At 45.9% G+C, this 22,224-nt stretch overlaps 1 protein-coding gene across 3 annotated transcripts in view; it reads left to right on the top strand.

Moving 5' to 3' along the window:
- The first annotated feature begins 17,664 nt into the window (after positions 1-17,664).
- Positions 17,665-22,224, top strand: part of RFTN1 (raftlin, lipid raft linker 1) — a 207,607-nt gene continuing 203,047 nt past the window's right edge. Inside the window, exon 1 of one of the 3 annotated variants that reach the window (XM_066351294.1) lies at positions 17,665-17,947. The gene's annotated coding sequence lies outside the window, so the exon portion shown is untranslated. Of the gene's footprint in view, positions 17,948-18,147; positions 18,338-22,224 lie in introns of those variants that run through there. The other 2 variants (XM_066351293.1, XM_066351292.1) reach the window with 2 other exon arrangements.

Below are 22,224 nucleotides of genomic sequence, written 5' to 3' on the forward strand. Positions count from 1 at the left end.
GCCCAAAAAAGGTTGGGGACCACTGCCCTAAATGGCTCCAGGATGCATTTGCACTCTCACTCCTGGCTCTTCCGTGCCAAGTGCATGCATTTGCAAGATAGCAGGCAGTCACCCTACTAACTCCTGGGCCACGAGGAGAGGGAAGTGAAGTGGACCACACTGGGACTGAGCGCATGACCTGGACCTCATTTCCTGTTCGGTGATACAGAGTTAAATAGTCAGAATGCTCAAAACAAATGAAAAGCAGATCTTATCAGCTCAGCAGAAAGCTGCTCCTCTCCTATAATTAGCAAGGAGATTAGGCTGAATTAGAGAACACTATGGGAGTGAGGAAATCGTGGTTCTAGACCTTGTCCTCATTGTGGGACCTTGGCAAGTCCCCGTGCCTTATAGGTAAAATCAGGTGTTAATCTGAGTCAGTGATTTTCAACCAGTACGCTGCGGCACACTAGCACGCCTTGAGAATTTTTTAAACATGCAATACCTGACTATTTAGTCAGGGGCACTGATCTCTTTCCCTTAGATTGCCAAATAGAACGATGACAACAGCCAGCACAATAGCTGTCCAGTGTAAATGAGTCAAAACTATACCTGTTTTTTTAATACCTATGTTTTGATCAGATCAGCAAAATATATAGATTATATATTTTTTGGTGTGCCACAGAATGTTAGGAATTAGTTTATGTGTCCTATGAGATGAAAAAGGTTGAAAATTGCTCGCCTAAGTGATCAAAACGACACAGAACAGAAAGGTCTCAGAAGGCTTTAGTTCGCAACTTTGGTTGAACAGATAGAGAAACTGAAGCCCAGAGAGCCCAACTACCCTGTACGAGTCCACACAGCATTTCAGTGGCACAGCACAGGTGGGAACTCACGTGTTTGACTGCTGTTTCATTCGATCCGTGCTTATCTGACAAGGCTGTCTTCCTGAGCTTCCCTGTGTAGTGGTTTTTCTGCATATAAAGCAATTCTTGTAGAGAGGCGAACAGCATACACAGCTCATCTTAGAGGTCTTTAAATGGCCTCTAAAACAAGATAAAAAACAATTACAGAAATTGTAATCGTTCAACAGCAGCATTTGCATACTCTGGTATTTCTAAGTGCTCCGAACATCTTATTAGTGCAATATAAGTACATGAAGCATTTCTCCTATTTCCTCTTGGCAAACTTTTCCCTTAATTCCAAATAAATGGTCTTTGCATTATTGGGTGTTTGTTCAGCCTTTTAGTTTATTAAGCCTCTCAGGTACAGTGTTTAGAAATCCAACTAAACCAGTTTGAACAAAAAGGGGAATTTATGCCTCATATAAGTGGAAGTCTATTCACCATTGGATTCACAGACCTAAACAAAATTGTAGTCTGGTCTTTCTTGCTTTCACACGACCTCCAAACCCTGCACCTCCCTGGGTGGTGGGGGCCTCATTTTCTCCTAAAGATGCACTTTCTCCAGATGGTTCAGAGGACCTTTACCAGCAGCCTATTTCTCGCTCTCATACCAAAAATAAGACTTTTCTAACTCTAAATAAAAAAATCCAAGGGAATAACTCTGATTGGTTCTGCTAGGGTCACTTGGTCACTTTAGACTAATAACTGGGATCAGGTAATTAGATTATTATGAATGGCTGAGTCTAAGTTATATGCCTACATCTATGGCCAGGACCTCCACCTCCTGGAATTAACATTCCCACTAGAATCTGATGATTAAGTCTGGGAGGAGCACTTCCCAAACCAAGATACAAAGCCAAATGTGAATGGTTAGTTGACTTGGAAAGCTGAAATTATGCGTGAAACAAGCAGTCTACCTAAATTCCAGTAATGATATCATTGTCTGGGACAAATTATTTACTTGTTCACACCGTGTGGACAAGAAATAATGTGTTTGCAGAAATAATGCAGCATCATGAATTTGGCTGATCTAACTCCTATTCTCAACCTTGCCTATAGCTACCTTTTAGCTAGAGGGCCAAATTATATAGTTATATTATTCTGACCAATGAGACATAAATTTGTGTTATTCTGTGATTCTTGGGAAAGCATATACATACCAGATATAGGTATTGTTTCTTCTCTCTTCCTTCTTCTGATGGAAGATGGATGTAATATCTGGAGTTGCAGCAGCCATCTTGCAACCATGAGGGACAGCCCAAAAGAATCATGAGCTGCAAACCAGGGCCAGAAGCTACTGCCTTGAGACTTTTTGTTATGTAAGAAAAATAACCCCCTATTTGTTTAAAACACTAGAGTCAGATTGTCTGTTACTTGCCACCAAAATATTCCTCATACAATGGATAAATCAGATTTAGATGTAATCATAAATAACATCTTAAAAGCTATGGAATTCTGGTACAGGTCTGTGCCTCTGTTTTACTCTTTGAGATTTCAGTTATCCATCATTTCAAACTCTGGGGAGGATGAAGAAGATACACTTCTCTCACCCAGAGGAAGTTTACAATTATATAGAGCTTAAAATTTAGGCCAATGTTTAACAAAGAATTCCTTCTCATGTTAATTCCCCAGTGCTGTAATTAAACCCATTTGCTTTTTATTTCATCCTCAGCAGAGCTCAAGAATGGCTAGTAACCATCTTTTTAAATAGGAGAGATGACTTAATTAAAATACTCTCCCATCTCTGTGGTGTGTGCAGTGTATGTGTGTATATGTGTGTGTGTGTGTGTGTGTGTGAGAGAGAGAGAGAGTTGGTTTTCTCTGGTTAATTAATATGAATATCTCTGAATTTCTTCATAAATATATATATTTCAAAGCTCTAATTTTTATGTGAGATTTGATCAAACAAAATCTTATGTTAGGAATTTTAAAAACTTGTGTGGATGCCTGACCTGTGGTGGCGCAGTGGAGAAAGCCTTGACCTGGAATGCTGAGGTCGCCAGTTTGAAACCCTGGGCTTGCCTGGTCAAGGCACAGATGGGAGTTGATGCTTCCTGCTCCTCCCCACCTTCTTTCTCTCTCTCTCTCTTTCTCTCTTCTCTGAAATGAATAAATAAAATAAAAATAATTAAAAACAAACAAACTTGTGTGGTCACTAAAGATCTCGGGTCTAGCTAGAGTATAACATTGTAACAACTTTTTGGTCCTTGATTCCAAATCCTTCCAGCCCAAAGCTGGAGCCCCACAGCCTCTCCTGGGTGATTAAGTCTTCATGTTTGTGACTCTGGCTTCAAATTCTGGAATCAAAATTGCCCGTGAGCAGAGGAATCAGGCGCAACCTAGGCTTAGGGACACCTTCCACCTAATAGAGTCATCTGCCATGATCGCTTTAGCCTTGCTGTCCTAGTTCACCAGTGACTGAGTTCCTTACATGGTCTTTAATTTCCCTTTCTAGGGATATTTTTTCTGTCTAGGCTTGTGTCTTTTCTTCTGGTAACTGTGCTCTAGTTCTCCTGCCCCTACTTTACTCCCAATCTTTTTGGAGTCCATTGGCATTGACTCCATCTTCAGACCCAAGGGTGAGCATGTGACTCAGGCCTGGCCAATCAGAGCATCTCATCACCTCAGCCACAGTGATTGGTTCAGAGATGGCCATGTGACTGAGTTAGGCTATTCGAAGCCAATGACACTCAGTGATGAGACTTCCATAAGAGTGATTGGGAAAGGCAAGCCCCTTCCCACAAGGATTGCTGAGAGGAGAAGGTATGAGGCTGACATTATTGGCAGCCATCTTGCCACCAAAAGGACAAGTTTTTTAAGAAAAAGCTGAGAGTGAAAGCCAGATCTTGAAGACACTGTTTGAACCCTGGGTTCAGCCTAGATCAGTATTTTCTGTTGACTTTCTTATCTCATGATCCAACACATTTCCTTTTTGCTTAAGCAATTTAAGTGGATTTCTTGCCCTAAACCCTACTGTCTTCTGCTCAAGGCCCCACATCTTGTTTGGATTAGACACCTTGTATGTGCCATGAATGTACCTCTCACTTAAACTTTCCACATCAACCATCCTAAGGACTGATCTACAGGACCTTCCTGAAACCCAGGTCTTCACCTGCTTGTCCCTGTAGAAATTAGCAGGGGCCTTCGTGTCCTACCCATATCCTTAGTGGTTCTTTCACTGATTGCTGCTAAAGACTCACACTGCAATCCTTGCCTGGGACATGCCCTCAGGAGACTGGAGTTGCCTCTCTCTGTGGTACCGGAGAGTGACAGCCCCTCACCTGGGACTGAGGCTAGACTTCACTGGAAACCACATCCTTGCTGAGCTTGTCTTTCCCGATTCGTCAATAAGTAACTTTCACAAGGATGCCTATTTCAAGCTCTGCTTCTAGGGAGCCTGTTATCCATGACCTATGGCATGTTGTCATTTCCAAAGATGGCAGCCACAGTGTCTCTCAATCCCCAACCTCTTCTTCTAATATGACTTGCCTCCCATTGAGTCTGAGTGAATGTGTGAAGGTTTTGAGTGAAAGTATGGTGAAAGTGACGCTCTGGGACTCTGAGGCTGGGCCAGAAGAGGCGGTGGAGTATCTGCTTTGCTCATGGGAACTTGTAGAAACCTTCAGCCTTCGGTTGAGTATGTGAGTCCTCGGATTAGCTCATGAAGGGAGACTACTTGAAGAGGCCCTGATACAAGATGAGAGAGAGACAGAGAGAGAGGCAGAGAGACAGAGAGAGAGAGAGAGAGAGACAAGCCCCAGCTCCTCCAGCCTCCCGCTCCCAGCTTTAGCTACCATGAGACACAGTGAGCCAGAACAGCCAGCCAAGTGCTTCCTGAATTCCTGATGCATAGAAACATAAGAGATTAAAAAAAATGGTTGTGGTTGTTTTAAACCAATACATTTTGGAGTGATTTGTTGCTCAGTAATAAAATCTGGAACACGACCGAAGACATCAATCTTTAGCCTTTATCCTAATATGTATTATGGTCTGATCTTCCCTCATCCTGTCTGGCAGCCCTAACAAGCAATATCTGTTGGTAGCCCTGCTGGCACACACACTTGGAAAAGCTGTGACTTTCCAGGTTTCCACCATCTGGAAATGGGGTAACACTGGCATTTGTGGGTTATCGTTCATTCCACCACCACCCAGGAGGGTTTACGTATCAGGAATAGATGACACTCTACTTGCTGTGTGGTCAGGCAGATGAGCCAGGGACTGTATTTTCCCTCCTGAACACATTTTACTTGTAATATTAATAATGCTCTCTGGGAAATTCCCAGATGTGAGGCTTTGAAAATCCTGAAGCAGCCGTTAATTGTGCCTTGGTTTTGTTTAAGTAAAAAATGTGAATGAAAGTTTTTTCTGCGTGTCATAATAAGAAACAAAAAGAGAAACTTGAAGGTGAAGTTTGTTGGTCATTCTCAAAAGTGGCAGGGATACAATCTGTCATCGTTCCTGGGCCAAAGGGCTCTCTCTCTCTCGATGATCTGAGGATTGATGAGTGCTAATGTGCAAATCCCATGAAGTGCGCGTGTGTGTTTTCAAGGGCTTAGAGGTATTTTTCTTGCATATTTCCATCAACATGTCTAAAACATGAAGATGAGCATCTAAAAAATATTGCCCCGTTAAAAAAAGAACTAATACGGTCACACAATGGTTGCCTACCCAGGCAAAACACCACCTGCGCTTAGAAAAAGACACCTCTGGCTTAGTTTTGTTGTGTAGTATGGACAAAAAGGAAAGGCCGGAAGAAGATGAAGGGACTGTTTGAGGGGATTTTTGCTTCAGGTTATTAATGTTACACTTAAAAATATCTGTCTGCCACTGAAAGGTCACGGTTGGCATTCACTGTGCATCGGCTGATACACCCCTGTAGAAGCAGGAACCAGCAGGTACAGTCTGGGGCAGGTGGGGGAAATCACGCTGCTGAGAGGGTCCCGCTTGAACAGAGTTGTCTCCGATTCTTCTCTTCCATTCCCGTGCTCCTCACTGTTCTAGCTAAGTGTTTCTGAACAACAAGGAACCCCCAAATTTAGTGGATTAAACAACCACCATTGTGTTTTTCCTTATGATTTTTGTGGGTTTAGGATTTGGGGAAGGCTGGGTGGGTGGTTCTGGCTTGGTTCTTTCAGGCATTTTCAGTCGGTGAGGGGCTGGCCTGGCCTGAGGCTGGCAGGGCATCACTTTCTCTCTTCATGTGGTACCAGGTCCTCTCTGTATGGGCTGGTTTGAGCTTCCTTAAAACATGGCAGCCTCGGCCCTGGCCGGTTGGCTCAGTGGTAGAGCGTCAGCCTGGCGTGTAGAAGTCCCGGGTTCGATTCCCTGCCAGGGCACACAGGAGAAGCGCCCATCTGCTTCTCCACCCCTCCCCCTCTCCTTCCTCTCTGTCTCTCTCTTCCCCTCCCACAGCCGAGGCTCCATTGGAGCAAAGATGGCCCGGGCGCTGGGGATGGCTCCTTGGCCTCTGCCCCAGGTGCTAGAGTGGCTCTGGTCGTGGCAGAGCAATGCCCCGGAAGGGCAGAGCATCGCCCCCTGGTGGGCAGAGCGTCGCCCCCTGGTGGGCGTGCCGGATGGATCCCGGTCGGGAACATGCAGGAGTCTGTCTGACTGTCTCTCCCCGTTTCTAGCTTCAGAAAAATGCAAAAAAAAAAAAAATCCCAAAAACATGGCAGCCTCAAAGCAGATGAACTGCCTGCATGGTAACTGAAGGTTTCACGAGTGTGTAAGTGCATGCTTCATTGCCTTCTAGATACAGAAGTCACATGGCTTTACTGATGCCACATTCTCTTAATTACAAGTGTGTCCCAAACTGCCAGATGAAAGAGAGGGAAATTCGACTTCACTTTTTTTATGGGAGAATGACAAGGTTCTGGAAGAGCATGTGAGGCTAGACAAGGTGTTGCAGGCCATCTCTGGAAAATACATTTAGCCACACTGCTCAAGCCTGGCTTTTCAGTGTTCCCATTGATTCTGTAAACTACGTGAAAGCCTTTCAATAATTTTCTTTACTCCTGAAGGACATCAGAGCTCATCCCTCTGGTGTGCAAAAAGAACCCTGGATGGCACACTTTTGATTTTATAAAAATGAAATTTACTTATAAACTGGGATTAGAGAAAAGACAGTAAGAGAAGTAGGTGACTTTGGACTCAGTTTCCCTCCTTGAGATAATGAGATCAGCATAATGACCTTGAGAGGAAAGCAGAGATGAGAATAAAACCTTGCTTTGTTATCTCTTGACCACCAAGGTCCTGTCCTGCGTGATTTAACTAGCTGTCTTTTCAAGAAGTGATAACACTTGTAAAATATTGATAATTCCTTAATAATAGCATTAGCAAAGATGCGTGATACTAATGCCCCGAGAAGAAGGCAGATGTTTGAGTCTGGCCTGTTGCCATGCCAGCTGTTGCTTAGCCGAAGATGGGTGCCAAAGCCGGAGTGTAGGCCTGTTGAAACCCTCTCCTGCTTCCCCCAGACTGCCTGGGCTGTCAGTCTGTGTCTTGATATGGAGGCCTGAAAATTCTAAGGGCTGAGAGAAATGGCCTCCGTGGGGATGGATGGCCAGCTCTATTCCAAAATCTCCATTTCAGCTGAGTAGAGATGACTGACAATGGGAAGGAGGAAAGTGGGCCTGCAGCCACTGCCATTTAAACCCTCTACATGCATTTCAGAGAGGGATGGGGAGAACAAAATGAGCCAGGAAGAAAGAAAGAGCAAGCTTTGCAAGAAACAGAATCCAACGTATAAGTATTAGCTCGTAGTATGAATGGTATTGTGGTCTGAGTGTACCCCCTCAAAATTCATAGACTGTAGTCTTACCCCCTAAGATGATGGTAGTAGGACGTAGGAACCCCTGGGAAGAGATTAAGTCACACAGGTAGAGCCCTCATAAGTGGGAACAGTGCCCATAGGAAAAAGGTCCCAGAGAGAGCCTCTGACCTTTGTGCCGTGTGAGGTTATATCAAAAAGATGGTTATCAAGGAAGTGGGCCCTCATCAGACACTGAATCTGGTGGGGGAGCGCGTGATCTCGGACTTCTCAGACCTCAGAACTGTGAGATATAAATGGCTGTTGTTTATAAACCATCCACTCTACGGTGTTCAGTTACAGCAGCCTGAATGGACTAAGACAAATGGTATTCACCGATTTGTTCATTTATTCTTTCTTTGTTTTATTCATTTATTCATCATATTATTTTAGAAGCCAGGGCATTCTGGGAAATGGAGAAATGAATAGCTCTGAACCCTCATGTAGGTAGGGAAATAGGAGAGGATTTCACGGCTACATAGCAGGCAGTGCAGTTAAATCTCAGTTAATAAATCCTTTTGGAAGGAAGGTCCTTTATGTGGAATCATAGTTGGAAAGATTTTTTAAGAAGCAGATATTATAAATGCAGTCGTGTTCTTACCATAGACCTGAACCGTATGCTAACAGTTAAGGGGGAAATAACTTTTAACTGTTAAGAGTTTCCTTCTACACAGAATGGGGTAGGGTGGGAGAAGGCCCCTACGTTTGTTTACTAGTCATCAATGTCAAGCGTCAACTGACTAATATACCCCCCTCATATCACACACATTTATTATATTAGCATAATAGGTACTCAGATGTGCCAAGAATAAAACTTATGTTTCTATATTTTAGAAGGGAACAGAATGGCAGAAATTTATTCCTAGTCGATTTCAAGGTTGGCCTCATCTCCTCTAGAGTTGTGCGTAAGTCCTGGGGGCTCACATTGTGTCGAAGTGGGAGCAAGATTTAGGGTGCCTGGTCTATGTCAGCAATGTCCAAGGTAACATCCATGGAGACAACTTCGCATGGTCTGGTGGTATATTGTTGTTTCATACTGCTCTCTGCTGTACTATCCCCAAGACCTGTCACAAGTTTCCTCTTGGTCCTGGTCTCGTGGTTAACTCTCCTGTTTCTTTCAGAACACAAGAGTATTTCTGCTGCTTTTGTGCCTTCATTGACTACAGGCCTCTTTGTGGGGTAATTACAGTCCTTTACCACTACAGTGCTTCTCTTAGGTGCTCAGGAGCCATTTCTTCTTCTACAATGTGGTGTGGTCCAGGGAACCTGGAGGCTCCTTCAGACATACCATGCCGGGTACCATCCTAAGTTCTCTTTGGAGAAGGAGCCAAGAGTCCCTTCTGTTTTGGGGTTCCTTCAAACACATTTAAAGTTTCTGTTACACCACCCAGCATTACTATTTTCATTTATTTCATATATTCAGTTTTAGTATTTCCATTTGGTTCATTTTTTTATAGTTTCTATTTCTGCTAAGATTTCCTATCTGTTCCATCATTAAAAAACATTTTATTTTATATTATTGAGTCAAGTTTATAAGAGCCACTTTAACATCTTAATCGTTTTTTTAAAACATTTGCTTTTTTTTCCAAATATGCGTTTTACAGAAAAGGGTCAATATGGGTCATAAATGTTCTACAGAAAAAAGCATTTTTATAGACATTAGAAATAATTTTAATAAAACCAGTCATATTTATCTAGATGTGGCTATGTTACACAGAAAGGTTTCAGCATCCAAAGTGCAAAGACAAAATGACTGTGGCTTTGCTTGTCACACAAAATATTGACAATCTCCCCTGTAGCCTCCTCTTGGCTCAGGTGTCTAATAGACAGCATATTTATTTTGACACTTGGCTTATCTTGAGGTTGGTCTCCATTGACCAATTTTTCTCTTGGATATGGTTCACATTTTCTTTTTTTTAGAAACAATTTTGGGTTGATTGTGGACCTTTGTGATATATTGTCAAGACTCTGAATTCTGCTATGTAATTTCAAGAATATTGATTTTTTTTTTTAAATGTTAGCAGGCAGTTAACTTTGCTGAACCAAAATTCCAGACTTGATCTCCTTCGTAGTGGGTGTTGCTGGTTGGAGTGCATGTCAGGGATCAGCCGGAGGTTAGAGCAGAGTCAATAGACAATTCTGCGCTCCTCATCCGTGGCTCTCTCATTTCCGGGCTCTGCTCCCTCACCTTCCCGCTGCTGCGGTCATTCTGAACTCTGTCCCCTGATTCCTTAGCTGGGATGGCTGTGGGTGACTCTCCAAGCATTGGCTGCCTTGTGTGATACTAACTGGGACCTTCCCTCAGATAAAAGCCATAAAAAATGGAAACCCAAGCATGAAAAATGAATGTTTGCATTTTTCAAGTGTCCACTGCCAGTTTCCTGCTTTCCACTCACTTCAGAGAATCGTTTTTTATATTTTGTCTAAGAGTTTACGTGTAAGAGAGTTCGTTCAATATGAGCTACTGTACCACGTGCAGTGTAATCTGCCACTCTTCCTTGTGAATCACCTGTAAGGGGAGGATCGTTGGTTTCTCTTTCTCGGGACTCACAGCGTCTGTCCGTTTCTCGGGATGGGACCTACAGTGTCCATCCGTCCTGTTTCTCCTCCCACTCTTCTCCTTCCCTGCAGTCTGGGGTAATGTTATGCACCCTGAGAAGTGGGGGAGATTCTTTCTGCCTTTTTATTTTTTTCCCCTAAATTTTGAGTTGCCTTGGACATTTGGAACGCAAATATCTAAGCTAAGCTTGTGAGATCTCTAAGACTTTTCTTTGTCTTTCTGCTGAAACAACCATTCCTTGATCTATAAGTGGGTCCTGAATCAAAAAAAAAAAAGTGTGTGTGTGTGTGTGTGTGTGTGTGGAGAGAGAGATAGAGAGAGAGAGAGAGAGAGAAATAACAGGAAATACTGGGATTAGAAAAAGCATCAATTAATACTTTAAAAAGATCATGCCTCCATATCAGACAACATCTGTGTTGATCATTTGGTTGTGGTTTATTATGAGAGTCATTGAGAATACCTGATATTTAAATCAATAATTGCAAGTATTTAAGCCTTCTTATTTCATTCATTTATTCATTCAAGCATGCTTTACTCATTAAAAAGAAAACATTTAAAGAGTGCCTATTATGCGTCAGGCCCTTTGCTAGGTACTAATTATGGAATGCAAAGTTGTGCTTATTAAAGAAATTTCAGGACTCAGCAAACATTAAGGTGGGAGGCAGAAGGCATCCTAGAATTCAATTCTACCTACTTTTTTTGAGCAAATGTGAAGCAATACCGAGTTTGTTATTCTAAAGTGGCTTGAGGTAGTATGAAGAAAGCACAAAATTTGGAGTAAAAAAGCTGAAGTTTAATTCCTACTTCACTGTTTATTAACTGCATCACCTTGAGCAAAACTCTTACTTATCTAGGCCCTAGTCTCATTTTCAATCATGAGATAATTGCTGAATGTTCCCAGAATGAAAGCTTTCCGAGAACGGGGAAAATGCGCGTTCCTTCCCTGCTGTCTCCCTCTTCCTAGCACAGTGCTGAGATATAGCAGGTTTCCAATAAAAACTTGAACATTAGATGAGTGAGTAAATAATAGCTTTTTGTTGCTTTTTTTGATCATGGACTTTTCTAACTGGACAGCTTGAGAATTACTAGGATTCCAGGTTACTGTAGGAAATGCTCCTCTAATTGGATGCCTCCTTTGTTCCTTTAGCTCCCAAATATATGCTTATGATGCCTTCCGGAACGTTTGATGGATTCTAATAGGTAATATCAATCAGGATAGGCTAGGTTTTGCTGCAGGAACAACTTGTAGTTGCAGCTGGCTTAAAAACAAGTAATTTCTTTCTTTTTTTTTTTTTTTTTTCTGAAGCTGGAAACGGGGAGAGACAGTCAGACAGACTCCCGCATGCGCCCGACCGGGATCCACCCGGCACGCCCACCAGGGGTGACGCTCTGCCCACCAGGGGGCGATGCTCTGCCCCTCTGGGGCATCGCTCTGCCGCGACCAGAGCCACTCTAGCGCCTGGGGCAGAGGCCAAGGAGCCATCCCCAGCGCCCGGGCCATCTTTGCTCCAATGGAGCCTTGGCTGCGGGAGGGGAAGAGAGAGACAGAGAGGAAGGAGTGGGGGGGGGGGGTGGAGAAGCAAATGGGCGCCTCTCCTATGTGTCCTGGCCGGGAATCGAACCCGGGTCCCCCGCACGCCAGGCCGACGCTCTACCGCTGAGCCAACCAGCCAGGGCAAAACAAGTAATTTCTTGTTTGCATTACATAATCTTCACAGACTGGATGGAGGGGCTCAGTTTCTCAATATAATTCATGGGTCTAGAGTGATAAGTAGCACCATCTATGATGTTGCCAATGGTCTTGCTAGAGGGAAGAAAGGGCTCTAGAGAGTCAGTATCATCCTAACAATTAAGTAATTGTGGAATTGCTATGCATCACTTCTGCTCACAAGTCATTGGCCAGAACTAGTAGTCATATAGCCTCTTCTAACTACAAGGAGCCAAGGAGAGCAATCCTACCATTGGACCAGAAGGAGAAGATCAGAACATATTTAGGGAACAGTGCTGATGATCACTGCAGCCCTGCCTTGTAAAGGAGATCCTGACCTGGTCTATTCAGGCCCCTCTAAGCACAGGCCTGATGCAAAAGAGTCGGACATATCTTTGCATACTCTTAGATCTTTTCACTGTCCCTCTGGGTACCAGTGTCCTGCTCTGCATCTCGAGAGTTGACTAGCACCCTTAACTATTAAATGAGGGTTAAACTCAAGGAATAAGAGCTCATTTCTCTGAATGGTCCACAGGTTGTGCTCTGGCTGCTGCTGAGGGGGGTTTACTGCGCCCAGTATCAGCGGGCAGGATGAACAGCGTTTTTCCCTCCTTTACTGAAGACGTAGCATGCTCCTGCTGGACGTTCCCGGGGTTGTTGTGCAGCTGCCCACCAGGTTCCTGAGTGTGGTGGATGAGAGAGGGGTTTCTGCCTGGTCAGTCCTACCGACTGCTCCCTACTTATATGTCCCTCGTCTTTGTCCCTGCTCCCCTCACTCCAGTCTGGCAGCTTTGGTCTATTCTTGGAAAGTATTGATATATGTGTATGAGAGAGTGGGTGAGCAGGGAAAGGAAAGGCGATATGGTAGGGGACAATGCTTCGACTTGATTTCATATTTTTCCTTATCGCTTTCATTTTATATTTGTACCTTGACTTTTGAAAACTCCACAGCCAAGAATTTGACTTTTGTTGTTGTGTCATGATAACCCTCCCATGTGGCAAACTGTCTTCTCTGGCTGTCTCTATTGATGAGAAGAGGATTGTGACAGTGTAACAAGAGACACAGTGGGGGCCCTGGCCGGTTAGCTCAGTGGTAGAGCGTAGGCCTGGTGTGCGGGAGTCCCGGGTTCGATTCCCAGCCAGGGCACACAGGAGAAGCGCCCATCTGCTTCTCCACCCCTCCCCCTCTCCTTCTTCTCTGTCTCTCTCTTCCCCTCCTGCAGCCAAGGCTCCATTGGCGCAAAGATGGCCCGGGTGCTGAGGATGGCTCTGTGGCCTCTGCCTCAGGCGCTAGAATGGCTCTGATTGCGGCAGAGCGATGCCCCAGATGAGCAGAGCATCGCCCCCTGGTGGGCATGCCAGGTGGATCCCGGTCAGGCGCATGCATGCGGGAGTCTGTCTGACTGCCTCCCCGTTTCCAACTTCAGAAAAATACAAAAAAAAAAAAAAAAAAAAAAAAGAGAGACACAGTGGGGGAAGGATAAATACTGGTGGTGGAAAGGATATCATACCAATTAATGTCTCAAAATATCCCACCATTTATTTAATGATTTATTTCTACAATCTCCTTTTTTTTTTTAACCTCTGTGGAATATACAGGATTCCTTCATATTCATGTATATACATATTTCCTACCACCGGTACTAAAGTCTGTTCACAAGCACAAATAAACAGGTATGTTCCACAAATGGAATAAGCGGTGAGGGGTGCGGGTGCGATGGCTTTCGGTAAAGCCAGAGGCTTGCCGGCTGCCTGAGGGAGACAGAGCAGTGCTTGGCGCTGTGTTCCTGAAAATCCAGTCTCTCCTGGCTCTCTGCTCCAGAGAGCAAATTCTGCCTCCGCCACAGGAGGGCCCTGCTCCCCCCCAAATGCTCATTTGACAGAACAGGAATTCAGAGGTAGAATGAGGTGCAGATTCAGAAGCAAAAATATCCATGTGTGTGTGTGTGTGTGTGTGTGTGTGTGTGTGTGTGTGTGTGTGTATTTTTTTGTAATGGGTGAATGGGACATTTGGCAATCGTCCAACAGATCCTCAATCTGGTGTTGTCTGTGGGCGGCATCAGCAGAGTATTAGTTTGACTATGCTTAGGACAAAAGTCTCTGGCCTGGGCCGACTGATAAATAGGTATAAAGCATCCTAGCAACACCCCAATTCACACTCCCACCCTGCTGAGGGTGGTGCAGGGCGTGCCGGGACACCAGCACAAGTGTTCCCTGCTCCACTGTGACCAGGGGCACCATGGTCTTGCCAGGGGTGTCTCTGTGAGGACTGTGTCTGTCACAGTGAACAAAGAGCAGGGGGCTCCTCCCAAAAGACTGGCTCTGGGGCACAGAACTCTGGCCTCTGCTACCATGCCTCTTTATAGGAATGAGTGTCGCCCCATATGGGGCCAGCTTCCTGTAGCCCTTCAGTATGGAGCAGCTGGCCAAACTGTGATCTCACTGTGGCTGGAAACCCACTTAAAATATTAACCGTGATGATTAAGATGAATAATTTTTGTACCCCTGGGGCATATAAGAGTTTACTTATCTTTCCTGTCAGCCCTGAAATGTTGCCATTCAGTGGCCCTGTAGGAGATCTGGGTTTCATGGTCCCGTTAATAAACAATTTGGACAATTGGTTCTGAAGCTTTTGATGGGCCCAGTTCTCTGCATTATACTGTCTACAGAATAACAGGACTGAGTTAAAATGGAGGGGAGGGCTAAGTATGGTGAAATTGCAGGGTAGGGTTTGAGGTCAGAAACAGGTGGGCAGCATGGAAGTTTCGCTGGGACTGCCCTTCCCTCCCCTCCGTGTAGCTGGGATGCAGCAAAATTGTTCAGGAGGCTGGTAGCCACAGCCATAATCATCACCAGAGTGGGGCGATGCTGCTGAGGCCAAGAGAGAGAATTGTTCCAGTGGGGGGCTCCTTTAACAGAGCTTTGACATGAATTGTAATCTGGCCACGGTTGCTTCTTACGCTTGCCCGGGCTGGCTTAACTCCTCTCTTTTCCACGGGGTGTGTGAGGAGCACCAGCTTCCCCATTAACTCGGGGCCTGTGTTTTATCGACTGTGAACACTGGGGATCCCAGTTCTGGGGCCATCTGTGACCTGTCGTGCTGTAATAACTTGGTTTTTCCCGTGTTCAGCTCCCTCCCCAAGTACTTAGTGTTAAATCATAGGGGGAGGAAGTGTGAGCAGAGGAAAAACAGCACTATTACATGACCCCCGATGAGACCGCTGTGATAGAATTAAAAGCTGCCGCCCTAGGACATTCTAACAGATGACATTGTGAGGTTGCCAAGGTAACCCACCAGGATACAGTTCCAGCATCTTTGGGGTTGACGCTGTGTAGGGGAGGTCAGTCAGAGGCGAGGCCCAGCTGCCCAGGGTCTATACCCTGACTGGTCAGTCCATGACAGCCATATGGAAAATTGAGGTTGACCCATACGCAACACAAATGAAGCCAATGTTGGCTCCTCATAGGACATGCCAGGTGAAATAATCAAAATACTAGAATACTCCAGATAATTGTTCAGTGTAGGTTACAAAGACCCTTAAAAGATCTGGATGCTAATGACTCACCCATTCATTCCATAAATGTTTATTGAACACCTACTACGTACCAGGTAGGAACTGTCAGAATATCTAGGGGGAATGGTTAAAAGTTCTAGGAAGCGCTAAAAAAAAAAAATGCAGATCCCAACAAGAAAAAGACATTTAAGACATTTACAGACCATTAGCATTCAGGAAAATGTCGAGTGGAGGAAAATGGAAACAATCAGAATAACTTATTAACCCCAAGGACCTGGTGTTAAAAAAAATTACGTGCAAAAATTTTATAGAGTGGAAATAATTTGCTTCAGGGAAATTGACCTCGTCCCTCAACCACAATCAACTTATGCTGCATTTCCTGTTTTTATCTTTATCTTTTAAAAAAGATTCTGGCCCTGGCCTGATAGCTCAGTTGGTTAGAACATTATCCTGAAGCACACAGGTTGCTGGTTTGATCCCCAGTCAGGCATTAACTGAAACAGATTGATGTTCTTATCTCTCTTTCTCTCTCTCTCTCTCCTTTCCTCTCTCACTGAAATCAATTTGAAAATTAAAAAATAAATACTTTAAAAAAAAAAAAACTGGTTAACACATATTCATGTTATTTTCTTTCTTCAATGTAGAGGCCATGAAAGGATCAGACAGATATTATAAACATTCCTCCCTTGGCCTCATAGGAGGGTGTTCCAAACCATCAGTGGTGCCACTGGACATCTGTCTCCACAAACTACTACTTGAACCTGGACTTGGGCTGTCACCTGGCCTTATTTCCTCCAGGATGACAAGCCACAGGAGGGCAGAGAGCTGGGGAAACTGGATGTGGTGGTGGTTCTGATGCCAGTAAGGGGTGGGGAAGAAAGGGAAAGGGGCAAAATACAAAACCAAAAACGCTGGTGAAGGGAGGGGGGAGGAAAGGAGAACTGGGCTAGTACAGGAAAGGAAAGCCGTGGAAGAAATCCTCTGAGAAGCTCTGGCAACAAGAATAATTCCTGAAAACAAAAGAGCACTTCCTTACTCTCTGGGGAGGTATTATTAGCACCAGAAGGACCACATTAGAACACTGTTGGGGCAGAATCCAGCCCTCCACCCTGGGTGCTCCTAAGGCCCCCTCATTGCGCAACCAGAAAATGTAGATAATTAATTAGATTATGCCCATTGTCTGTTCCAGTCCCCTTATAATAATATTCATAATAATAACAGCAATGATAATGACTAAGTTATAGAATGCTTCTTAAGCGCTTTACATTAAAAAACAAAACAAAACAAACAAACAAACAAACAAACAAAAAAGCAGGACGAAGTGCTATTTGACAAATGAGGAAACTAGCCCAGAGCAGTTAAGTCATTTATTCAAGTCACACAGGGAGAAAGTAGGGAGGCCAGGCCAACCCTGATTGTTTGGCTCTAGAGTTCCTGCTCTTATCCCATACACTGTAATTTTGCTTTGTTTAAATAGTTCCAAGAAGATAATTTTTAATAAGGTGCTCACTGCCTCACATCTTCATTTTACTAAAGTAAAGTAGCCCTGGCTGGCACTGTATTTCCGTAATTTTCTTCTTGGGCAGCCTAAAATGGGCAAGATTGTTCCCCATATCTTCTCAAACCTTCTGGACACCCTAAATAGGTGGAATAGGGCGCTGCAAGAAGACAGTGGCATTATCCCTCGGCCTAAGCACTAACTCCCAAGAAATAATTTGGGACACTGAGGGGTAGGCCCACCTGTGGAATAAGGAGGAGGACTGGTCCTCTCTTAATGATCCATCCACCTCCTAGCCATCAGAACCTTGGTAGGTAGCTGTCGCCCTCCAGCATCCCACCTTAAAATTTGAAGGATCCCCGTACCCCACGTGCACTCTTGACACACACAGCCTTGGTTAGGAGGAGGAGAGAGGGTGGGTGCGTGAGCTGCGGACCTCTGCGCGGAGAAGCACCGCGAGTCGCTGGCTAGGTGACAGCGTGTGCCGAGTCGCTGGCTAGGTGACAGCGTGTGCCGCAAGCAGGTTGCCCGCTGCGGGGAGGCAGCGGCGCGGAGCAAGGAGGGGGCGCGGGGCAGGCCCGCTGCTACCGCGGCGGCTTTTAGGGGCAGCAAGCCTTCCCCAGAAGATGCAGCGCAGCATATTTTGCACATGAGTTCAGAGGAAGAGGAAGTGTAGCTGGCGGACGCGCAGCGGCGGCGGCGGCGGCGGGGGCGCGTCGGGACTGGAGCCGGAGCGCGCCGGGAGCAGGGCGCAGCGAGCGGGAGCGCGGTGGCCGCGGGCGCCGTCGGACGCACTGATAGCCGGAGGGACAGACACACGAACGCGCGGCGCCGCCCCCCCGCCCCCACCCACTGGTGCCCACGCCTTTTCTGCGCCGCCGCCTCCTCTGCATGGCACAAACTTTCCTCCCGGGACGGAACACACTGTCTCAGGGAGCCCGCACCCGCGCCTTCTCCTCTACTAGTCCCGAACGGTAGGTGGGCGCGCGGGAGGACTTGGGGTGTAGCCCCTCCATTTGAACCCGCGGACCAGGACCCGGGTGGACTGAGGGAGTCTCGCGCGGCGCCTCCCTGCAGGTTGCCGGAGCTGGGGCTGCCAGAAGGCCCCTCCTCTCACCCCCCCTCCGCCCCCGCCACAGTCCCCACTCTCCCTACCCGGCACCTCTGGCTTGAGTTTGGATGGGGTCAGGTCCGAACCATGGGGCAGGCATAGCAGTCTTGGGCCAACTTTTTTGAAAAAAAAAAAAAAAAATCCCCGGCGCGCTGTACAGAGAGGCACCCCAGAGCAGTCTGTTGGGGATCGTGGGATTTGCAGTCTCGGGGGCGCCGAGGAAGGAAGCAAAGAGGAAGCCTCCAGGCTACAGGTGGGTCTAGGACACGGCTGCAGGGGGTCCTCTGCAAAGCAGGGACAGGCGGGAGCTGGCTTCGGAGTCCAGATTCGGGAGGGAGAGTAGGTGAGGTGGGGTGGAGTGGGGTAGGGTGGAGGCGGCTCCGGGCTGCCTCGGCTGCCCTTCTGCGTGCGCCCTAGGAGGTGGCTTTTACTCTGGGGGCAGGAATGATGGATGGATGGGAGCAGAGGTGCCGCACGTTCAGAGGAAGCGCCTCAGCCACTGGAACCTCAGAGACTTGGGGCGCTGGGAGTCCCCGGCGCCGAGAAAGGGCATTTTCCCATTGTAAGGGGGTTCCTTCCCTCGGCTTAACCCACTTTTTTACGCTCAAGGGACGCCAGGGTGGGGTGGAAGCGAGGTATATTTCAGGAAACCCAGTTGTCAGGCATATACACCCTCCTCCCGGGCCAGGGCTTTTGCCCTTCACTTAGGGTATCGCTGTCTTTGGCAGCGAGAACAGTGTGGAGGCCAAGGTGCTAGGTCCAGGCGGCGCGCTCCCTGGTGCCTCCCTGTTGCGCACGCCGGGTCGCTCTGTGTGCTTGTGGGTAGTTCCCGGAGACGCTGGGTGGTGTCAGTGAGTTTGTTAGGAGGCTTAAAAACAAACAAACAAACAAAAAGTATTTTTTTTAAAGTCTGGCACAAATCCTTATATTTGAGTGATTGCCCTGGTTTCCAGCAACAGTCTCTTCATGTAATTGGTACAGCTGTTTTCAGATGCTGGGCTGGCAGTCAGGCTAGGCTCTTCCAGCCCCTGCCATTGTGTGTCATCTCAGGATAAGTGAGGCCCTGCCAGGAAGGAAGGCGGGCGGGCGTAATGTGAGCGACCTCTGGGCCGTGGGTAGGGCGCCGCTATTCACCCCACGTGTCCCTAGCCACCGGGATTCCTAATTTGTACCTCTGAACAGCTGAATTCCCTACTAAGTTCAAGTGACCTCAGAGGTCACCAAACCTCACAGAGGGATTAAGCAACAAGCTGTTTGGGGCTCTTGGTGTGTGTGTGTGTGCTAACCTCAGTGATATCACTCTAACCTCAGGCAAGCTCTGCATCCTCTTTTGCTGTCAGTGGGGTATCTGGCCTGAGAGAGCTGGTTGTCATCCTCCGGCTACACTTGAATAACAACAGGTCGTTGGGGTTGTTTTTTCTTTGTCTTTGGGCTCCATGGACGTGGGGCAAATGGAAGTGTAGTGTTGTGCAGTTAGCTAATGGGTTTGCTGCAGGAATTGAAAGAGAACAAATTGGGAATACAAGTCAGTGTGTCCGTTTTCTCCCTCTTGAGAAGGAATTTTTGGCTTACGTTCAAATAATTGCTTTGTCTATAGGGAAACAGGCAGACAGTCTTTGGCATGAGTGATGTGAGTTCCGGTAAAGCTACTCATGTTCTTGCAGTCTTCACTTTTCAGCAGAACTGAAAGGATGAGAAGCCACGGCTTGGTGGGCATGGGTGCCTTGTCGAATTTCTAATGTGGTGGGCTAAGGAGAAGGCACTGTGCCTCTCTCCCCTGCCCATCTCAATTTAGAAAATGCAGAAAAGTTGTAAAAGCCGTGACCATCTCAATACTCACACCCAAGAGTGTTTAATCTTGCTATATAAATTTAATTACACGTCTCCCCATCTATTCATCCCTGTAGCCATCATCAGTCCAGCTTACTGTTTTATTCATTTTAAAGTAAATTACAGGCATTGATACAGGTCCCTCCTGAACGTTTCAGCACTCATTTTATTATTTAGAGTTTAATATATGTTCATGATTTTCTTAAGATAAAATTTATATACATTCAGTGAAACGCACAGATCTTGAGAATAACATTTGCATAATGCTTTGATAGATTATGACACCTATGTGTATAACCCTATTCCCTATCAAGAAAGAATATTACCATCGCCCCAGAAAGTTCCCTCATTCCCATTCCCAGTCAGTCCCTGTCCCCACCCGTTCAGTGGCAGCCACTGCTTTGATTGTTTCTCTCTCTAGATTTCTTTAACACATTCTTGAACTTTATGTAAGTGGGATTCTACAGTCAAGCTTCTTTCACTCAGCATGTTTTGTTTGTTTGTTTGTTTGTTTGTTTGTTTTAGGTGAGAGGAGGGGAGATAGTAAGTCAGAATTCCACCTGTGCCCCAACTGAGATACTGAGGCCCATGCTCAAATACTAAGCTATTTTTAGCACCTGAGGCTGATTGCTCGGACCAACCCAGCAATTCTCAGTGCCTGGGGCCAAGCTTAACAGGTTGAGCCACTGGCTTTGGGAGGGAGGGAGGGAAAGAGGGAGAGAAGGGGGAGAGGGGAGGGTAGAGAGAAATCTATAAATGGGAGAGGGGAGCACTGAGAAATCCCAGCTCTGCCGTAAATGGGTTTACACTTAAAATGATTACAGATGATCAGACAAATATTTTGTTTTTAGAGATCTTCAGAGAAGGGAATGCCATAGGGGAATGTACACTGTGCCCTGTGTCCTGACCAGGAATTGAACCTGGGACCTCCATGCGCCATGCCGATGCTCTATCCCCTAACCCATCCGCCAGGGCCACACTCAGCATGTTTTTGACATTCATTTGTGTTGAATGTTCAGTCATTTGGTCTTTTTCTTGATTGCTGAGTTATATTCCAGGTCATGTCAACGCCACAGTTTGTTTCTATATCCCTTTGTTGATGGACACCACATGACTTAGTCCCAGTTTTGGGTTTTTTTTTTTGGGGGGGGGGTATTGTCAATAAAGCTGCTATGAATATTTGTATATAAGTCCTCTTAGGCAGTGGTCTCCAACCTATTTTGGGCCACGGACCGGTTTAATGTCAGAAAATATTTTCACGACCGGCCTTTAGGGTGGGACAGATAAATGTATCATGTGACCAAGACAAGCGTCAAGAGTGAGTCTTAGATGGATGTAACAGAGGGAATCTGGTCATTTTTTAAAAATAAAACATCGTTCAGACTTAAATATAAATAAAACGAAAACAATGTAAGTTATTTATTCTTTCTCTGCGGACCGGTACCAAATGGCCCACGGACCGGTACCGGTCCGCGGCCCGGAGGTTGGGGACCACTGCTCTTAGGGACATACATTCTCATTTCTTGTGGGTAAATGCATAGGATTGGAAATGGTGGATGATAGAACCTTCTAAAAAACAGCCAGACCTTTTCCCAACATGCTTATATTATTTTACATTCCCACCAGCAAAGAAGACAAGTATGAGATTCCAGATACTACAGTCTTATTTTTCTGTCCCCAAGTCAAGAGCATGGGTTGTTTTATTTGTGTTCTTACGGGGCCAGAAGACCCAGAACTTGGGACCACCTGAGATGTTCTAGAACATGTTTCCATAGGTGGAGGAGCTGTGAGAAATCCCCAGCTCTGCCGTAAATGGGTTTACACTTAAATTATTACAGGTGATCAGATGAATATTTTATTTTAGAGATCTTCAGAGAAGGGGATTCCGTCGGGGAATGTACATTTGGTTGTGAAAGAAAATGGACTGAGTGCTTTCTGTATAAAGAAAAATAACCCCCCAACCCACAGAATTCTACTGAACTCCTGCTTAGAAACTCCCGGGGGATTTCTGGCACATTGGTCCAGTTGATGTGAACTTGGTGGAGCATCCTGTCGGATTTCACCAGCTTGGGCAGCTGGCTGTTGAAAGGGGCAGTGTTTGCTTTGTGAGGAAGATCGGATTTGGCTTTTGGAAGGCCCTGAAAACAGCTTTCCTGTTGAAGTGGTTTGGCCTGTCAGTGAAAACATGACCTGTCAGCACTCCCCTTATTGTCCTAGCTGAGCAAATGGACTGGTTCCACTCAGGTCCCCTTACACTTTGGTCCCTCTCTGTGGGCCAGCCGCTGAACATGGGCTTGGCTGAGCCGGGAA

The sequence above is a fragment of the Saccopteryx leptura genome, chromosome 10, assembly GCF_036850995.1.
Source record: "Saccopteryx leptura isolate mSacLep1 chromosome 10, mSacLep1_pri_phased_curated, whole genome shotgun sequence".
In the NCBI taxonomy this organism is placed as follows: domain Eukaryota; kingdom Metazoa; phylum Chordata; class Mammalia; order Chiroptera; family Emballonuridae; genus Saccopteryx; species Saccopteryx leptura.